The sequence below is a fragment of the Pinus tabuliformis genome, chromosome 7 (assembly GCF_031772625.1).
Source record: "Pinus tabuliformis cultivar Carrire ecotype Pingquan chromosome 7, CPIR1, whole genome shotgun sequence".
In the NCBI taxonomy this organism is placed as follows: domain Eukaryota; kingdom Viridiplantae; phylum Streptophyta; class Pinopsida; order Pinales; family Pinaceae; genus Pinus; species Pinus tabuliformis.
Genome location: NC_142293.1, coordinates 438,681,071 through 438,688,137, shown reverse-complemented (window position 1 = coordinate 438,688,137; position 7,067 = coordinate 438,681,071). Strand labels below are relative to the sequence as shown.

Here is a 7,067-nt window from a genome sequence, read left to right as displayed (position 1 = left end):
AATTTAACCAAAATCATGTAAAATTTAACAAGAAGTTTGGCAAGATCCATCGATTATAGAAGCTTGATGTTAACACATAAGCTTCAAGCTTTGGCATGATTCATACAAGTTCTTTCTGCGGTGGAAAACTAAACCGGAACCTTTGTATTATCACTAGTGGCACAGTGCAAAAGTTTACCATCAAAAAGGAGAAAAAACTTCTTGCAAAATAGTAGATAGAAATGCATAATGTATATACTCGTCTTATAATATGCCAATTTCTTGCATTGTTTGCTATTGTTTTATATTTATCGTAACATAGAAAATCCAAAACCCAACGAATTGAGACAAAGCTTTCGCATTTTCTGTCAAAGGCAATGCAACATATAAATATCTAGAAAATGAAATTGAAATTATTCCAAACTTTTGCAGTCTTAGCCACAAATGAATCCAGGTATTCATGAACACCATCATGATAGATAAATATTCCACCTAAGCACTACAACATTTTATATTTATATTCACTAGTGGAACAGATCCCTAGGCAGGAGAACCCATAAGAAATAGTAGCAGGACTGAGCCAAAATCCATAACAAAAAGGAGCGATGAAAACCAGAAAACCGACACAAACGCGCGGAGAGGCAATAAAACCTAGTCAGAGGCATTATATGTGTTATATTCTGCCAACACAGCCTGACAAGAAGGGTCGTTTGTCTTAGATTTGAAGGCAAAAGGCCCAGTCTTTCCTTCGTCCGAATTGATCCCATTGTTGTGTGTTAGGTAAACTGGACCCCGGCTGCTATCAGTTTTAAGGTTGCATGAGGTTGGGCTGCTCGCTGTAAATGCCTCACAGGCTTCGTGATCGTGCTCACCCTGAACAGCGATACTGAAAAGCCCATCGTCGTGGTGAGCTGTTCATTATAGAACAATCTCTTACCAGCAGAATCCTTGCACTCAACAGCTACAGTGGCACCTGCACAGCACTCATACTCAAAATATCAGAACCAAACATAGGGCTGCCCCTGTGCATTCTATGCTTCAGACAGAAACCCGCATTTCTCTTAAAAACGAGTGTAGAAAATGAAAGCAATGTGAACACAATAGCAAAAGGGAAGAATAGATCTATTCAGAAAAGCACAAATAACATTCCAAATGGACGATCTTAAAACCATATCTATTCTTCAGCACCAGATCTATTGTTTCATATCTTTTCAATAAGAAAATCCAGTTGCCCAAATGAAAACAATCTACAAAAACTGCGAAACAAATTGAAAAACTATCCAAGATGGGTGGTTGCTGGCTTACCAGAGATGGCAGGTGAAAACCTGGTGGGGAATCCAGCAGCACAGTTATCGCAGTAAACCTTGCGCATAACATAAAAGTTATGGCCAGTAGGAGCATTGGATTAGGAATGGAAGCAGCAACAACACGTATCACATATGTATGTATGTACGATTCTGGGCCTGAGTGTGGAAGAGCAAAGAGAATGGTGTAATATATACATATCGGTTTTGGCCCCAACATGTAAGCCGGTGATTATGAACAGATTTTCCGAGTAAGATATAACGGTCAGTGTCCCTGCTCTGCGTGAGCATGCTTGTAAACATCTTTTTTCGGAGCCATAAACATAAAATTTTGATTGGGCCGAGTTGTGCCCTCTTAACATAAATGTCTATCATCATGTGGTATGCTCGAGCCTTGCTGTAAACATTTTTTTTTAATTACGTGGTGAATTGGTAACCGCCACCACAACCGGTCATGTACTCAATGAGATTTGAACCATAGTCTCTTGAACATCTATTTTAGGAACCATAAAGATATATTCGAGATTTGAACCATAGTCTCTTGAATATCTATTTTAGGAACCATAAAGATATATTCTTGAATCCGTTAAACCACCAAACTATAGAAATTTTGAAAAATATGACACTTATTCACAGCGATTATCCCGATTATACACTATTGCGAAATACATGCACAATACATAATCTCTTCTACGTTGATCATCAATTTAGCAGCATTAAAATCAATGAAACATCAATTGCATGCACACATTAACACAGTATGTAACCTGGGGAAAGCATATAGTTGAAAACCCCACACTATATGTATATTATAATGATAGAGAGCATGTAACAATACATAGTACAATACTCCTCTCAAGTATCCAACACTATCTACACCTGTTACACACAAACTAGCTCAGATCTGAAGCCTCAAATCTCCTCCATTGTTTGCCTGCCTCCACTGCGCAATCCTGCAAGAGAAATCATCCACTATGTAAAAACGAATTCCCTTGGTATACTACGCAAGCTATCATTGGCAATCTCCATCCATGCATGTGCAAATCACATGCACAACTATAGTCACATTGTAGTCACAACCGATAGCAATCTCAACCTCTAACACCTGTCTCCACTGAACTGTACATGCACTGAGTTAACTGATGTATTCTTTAGTTGCTTTATGAGTTAATAATTAGTGAATTAATTAATATTTAATTCACACAACTCATCACTAGTGCATTCTTTAGTTAGACTAAAATACAACTAGTTCAACCAAGTCAAACTGAACACAACTCCATCAACTCCCCAATCAACTCTACTGAAACTCAACCACATGAGTTCTAACTGAAGTCCTGCATGCAATAGCTCAACTGACCCACAAGGAAAGCGTATTTCCTTCTGACAGCTGCATGTGCCACATCTGTAGCTCAAACTGAAGTGCTCCAAGAAGATAAGATAATGTTTATAGTCCAAATATTATTATGAGACAATAATATTCGACTGTTCTATTTTTAGCCTAGCAGTCTAAAAATAGAAACCGCCCGTATGTCTAAAAATAGAAGTCCATATATTTTTACCAATGACCAATTATCCAAAAATAGCATCCTACAACTCATAGACCATGATCCATATGTCTAAAAATAGACAGTTTAAAAATAGACTGTGCGCCAAAAATAGTCTGCGGGCCCACTTAGTGAAGGCGACTTCTTTCCACTAAGCTCCATCATCTTGTTGCATTCTCAACACTCCCTCTCAACAAGATATGGATTATCAGCAAACCCTATCCTGCCTCGGTGGTATTCGAATTTACTCCTGGTGAGCACCTTCGTCAAGATATCAACATCCTAATCCTCCTTTGGAATGTATGAAAGTAACATGACTCTCCGCTATACACAATCTCTTATATGATGGTACCTGATGTCAATGTGCTTAGATTTATCATGAAATACTGGATTAGCCGAAAGTTTAATGTAACTCTGATTGTCACAGTGAATCACAGTAGGCTCCAAGTAAGAACCGAACAACCTGACCAGGATCTTCCTCTTCCATATAGCCTTGCATGTAGCCAAACTTGCTGCCATATACTTGGCCTCTGATGAACTGAGTGCCACGGATATCTGCTTCCTGCTGTACCAAGAAACAACTGTCGACCCGATATTGAAGACCCCTCTAGATGTGCTCTTTCTGTCTGTTGGGCTCCCTGCCCAATCTGCATCCGTGAAGCCACATAGCTTCACCTCATACTCCTGTCTATACCACAATCCATATCCCGATGTGCCTCTGAGATAACGCAATACATGCTTGCCTGCCTTCCAGAAGAGCTTGGTTGGCTTAATCATAGCTTATGAAAGCTGGTTAATTGCATAGCATATATCGGGTCGTGTATTGACCAGATACATAAGCGACCCCACCAACTATCGATAAACTATGGCATCCACTACTTCTGCCAAAGTAGCATCCTCCTTCCTCCAACCTCCAGGAAGAGGAGTATCAACAGGTTTTCAGCCATGCATGTTGAACTTCTCCAGTATCTCCCGAGCATACTTACCCTAAGAAACAAATAGTCCATCACTGCGCTGTCATATTTCCAATCCTAGGAAATAATGAAGGAGGCCCAAGTCCTTCATCTCAAACTCCTTAGCAAGATCATCCTTGCATGAAAGTATCAACAACACCTGTTAGAATCAAATCATCTACTACTTACCCTCCACCACAATCTCGTATAGGCTAGGATCCGCCTCACTCTTGGAGAATCCAAGTCCAGTGAAATAACTGTCTATCCATGTGTACCAAGCACGTGGTGCTTGTTTCAACCCATACAACGCTCTCTTGAGCCTGCACACATGCGACTCGCTGCTGAAGATCTCAAAACCTTCGGGCTGTTCTATGTACACCTCCTCCTCAATGACTCCGTTGAGGAACGTAGTCTTCACATCCATCTGATGAATGTGCCACCCCATCTGCGTTGAGAGAGCAAGAATCGTCCGTATGGAAGAATACCTTGCGACAGGTGCAAAGATCTCCTCATAATCGATCCCCTCTATCTGTGAAAAGCCTCAGGTAACAAATCTTAACTTGTACTTCTCCACACTCCCGTCAGCTGTCTGCTTAACTTTGTAGATCCATCTCGAAACCACCACTGATTTCCCTTCCGGTCTTGGGACAATCTCCCATGCACTGTTTCTGACAATCGAATCATACTCTTCCACCATGGTGTCTACCCATGCGGGATCCTCCACAGCTTCATTGAAAGAGGATGGCTCAGTCACAACACATTTTCTCACAAGAGCCATGTATCCAGTGTACCGATCAGGTGACTGTCTCTGTCTACGTCGAGCTATAGGTGGTCCTACAACCTTCTCTGCATCTTAAGCCAGTCACTCAGCTTCTGTCAAGCTCTTTCGCCCTCTGATGGTTGGCACTGCATGAGTGGTCTCTTCCACTCCATGAACTTCATCCTGTGGCTGATCCACGTCCTAAAGCTCATCCTTAGGAATTAATAACTCCTCATTTGCATGTAACTGTGGCTCCCTCTCAAGCGAGTACTTCATGGCTTTCTCCTCCTGAAATTTTATATCCCGTCGCACAACAGTTTTGCCACTGTCTGGCAAATACACACGATAGTTGTGGGGCATATCAGTGTACCGCACAAATATCCCAACCTCTGCGATCAGCTCCAGCTTCTTCCTGGCATCCTTCGTCACATGCATGTAAACGTTAGAACCAAAAATTCTCAAATGAGAAATATCAGGCCTCTTACCAGAATAAGCCTCCTCGGGTGTACTCATGCCAAGTATCCTGTGAGGACAACGGTTCTGCACATATACTGCAGTATTGCATGCTTCTGCCCACAAGTGAAGGGGTAGGCCCTGATGATGCAACATCGCCCTTGCAGCACCCACGATCGTTCTGTTCTTCCGCTCAACAACCTCGTTTTGTTGTGGGTTATGGGGAGCTATGAGCTCTCTTCGAATCCCTACTGGGCTGTAGAAATCCTTTAACTCGCCAGAGATGTATTCACCACCATTGTCACTCCTAAGAGCCTTCACCTTCTTCCCTGACTCCTTCTCGACCAGTGCTTTGAACTCACAGAACTTTGAGTATGTCTCGCTCTTCTTCTGCATGAAGAAGATCCAGCTCTTTCGAGTGAAATCATCAACAAAGATTACATAATACCTATGCTTTGCTGTCGAAGCTATTGAGAAAGGTCTACACACGTCTGTGTGAATTCTCTCAAGAATCGTCGTGGCGTGACTATCCTTCTCGTGAAAGGTGGCTTTCACAAACTTTCCCAAAGTACACCCCTTGCACTGATCTGACTGCGCAAGAGTGCCTCTAGGAAGCCCAGTAGTGATCTACTACAGTATCTTGAAGGCTCCATGGTGAAGGTGACCCAATCTCCTGTGCCACAGCTCGCCATCATCCCGGCTCACCAATCCTTCTGCCTTGCATGCCATTTCTGCGCAGCCATCTACATGCAACTGATAAAGGTTTCTGACTCAAACCCCTATCTTCTGGGTTTCTCCAGTTGTCTTACTGCGCAGGAAAGCCTTTCCCTCGTTGAAAACGACATCATATCCCTTGTCTTCTAACATCACCACAGAGATAAGATTCTTCTTCAATTCTGGAACATGCATCACTTCTTTCAATACGAAGGTTTTTCTAGACTCCCTCTCAAAGGAAATGGTACCGATACCAGTCGCACTGTATCTACCATCATCGCCCATCTCGATGTGCACTCCAAGATCTTTCTCCTCCAGATCAGAAAACAAATCTCGATCTCCTGTCATGTGAAAAGACGCACCACTGTCCAAGAACCACACCAATCCCATCACACTTGAAATCAAGCATGTGATCAATGAAAAATCAAGCTCAAACTGCGAGGCTAGAGCCTCTCCTGCTGCCGATCCAGCAGCTTGCTTGTTCTTCTTCTTCTGCGGACAATTAGTAGCATAGTGTCCGTGCCGGTTATAGTGAAAGCACTTCACCTTGGACATGTCCTGCTTCTTGCCTTTTGCACTGAAATGAGAATCTTTCTTGTTCTTCCCCTTCTTTGCTTTGGCAGCCAAAGCGCAATTTTCTTCATCAGGTCCCTTTGATGAAGATCTGTCCCTGGTATTCCACCTGATCTCCTCCTGCACAAGATCTGACCAAAGTCTCTCCCATTCTGGAAATTTCTCCCGACCATTGACAGAGTCCTGATAGGAATGCCAACTCTTCGAAAGACCAAGGAGAGCCAAGCTCACCAAGTCCTCATCATCGACAGCCACCCCCACACTTCCCAACTCATCCCTGCACTGAGTGAACTTCATGAGGTACTTGGGCATACTGTCTCCCTTCTCGCATTTAATGTTTCTGAGTTTATCCTTGAGCACCAGCTTCCTCTGATCGCTCTTGCTTTGGAATAGATTTGTCAACGCTTTCCACATCAAGTATGGAGAAGCCTTTCCATGCAGGCTAGACACAATATGATTCTTCACGCCCTCCAGTAGAATCCTTCGACACTTTGCTATCTTCTTTTGCCAAACCTCAACCTTGGCAGCATCAGTAGGCTTTGGGACCTCAGCCTTTATGAACTCCTTTAGCCCATTATCATCTAACACCACCTCCATCCTGTCCTTCCATGCAATATAGTTTGAGCTGCCCTCAAGAGCATACTCCAATCACAATCCGTTGAAAGACATTGCAACGTTGACACCAAGAAAACACTGCTGCAAATTCGAATTCCACTAGCTCAACAACTCAACCGCCTCTGATCTAGAATTCGTGAGAACAAGGTATTTCTCGTAGAGAGATTGACTG

The 7,067-nt window shown here is 42.7% G+C and overlaps 1 pseudogene; it reads right to left on the bottom strand.

Annotated features, from left to right (window-relative positions):
• Nucleotides 1-630: 630 nt before the first annotated feature.
• LOC149247854 (major pollen allergen Lol p 11-like) lies at nt 631-6,577 on the bottom strand (annotated as a pseudogene).
• Nucleotides 6,578-7,067: the final 490 nt, after the last annotated feature.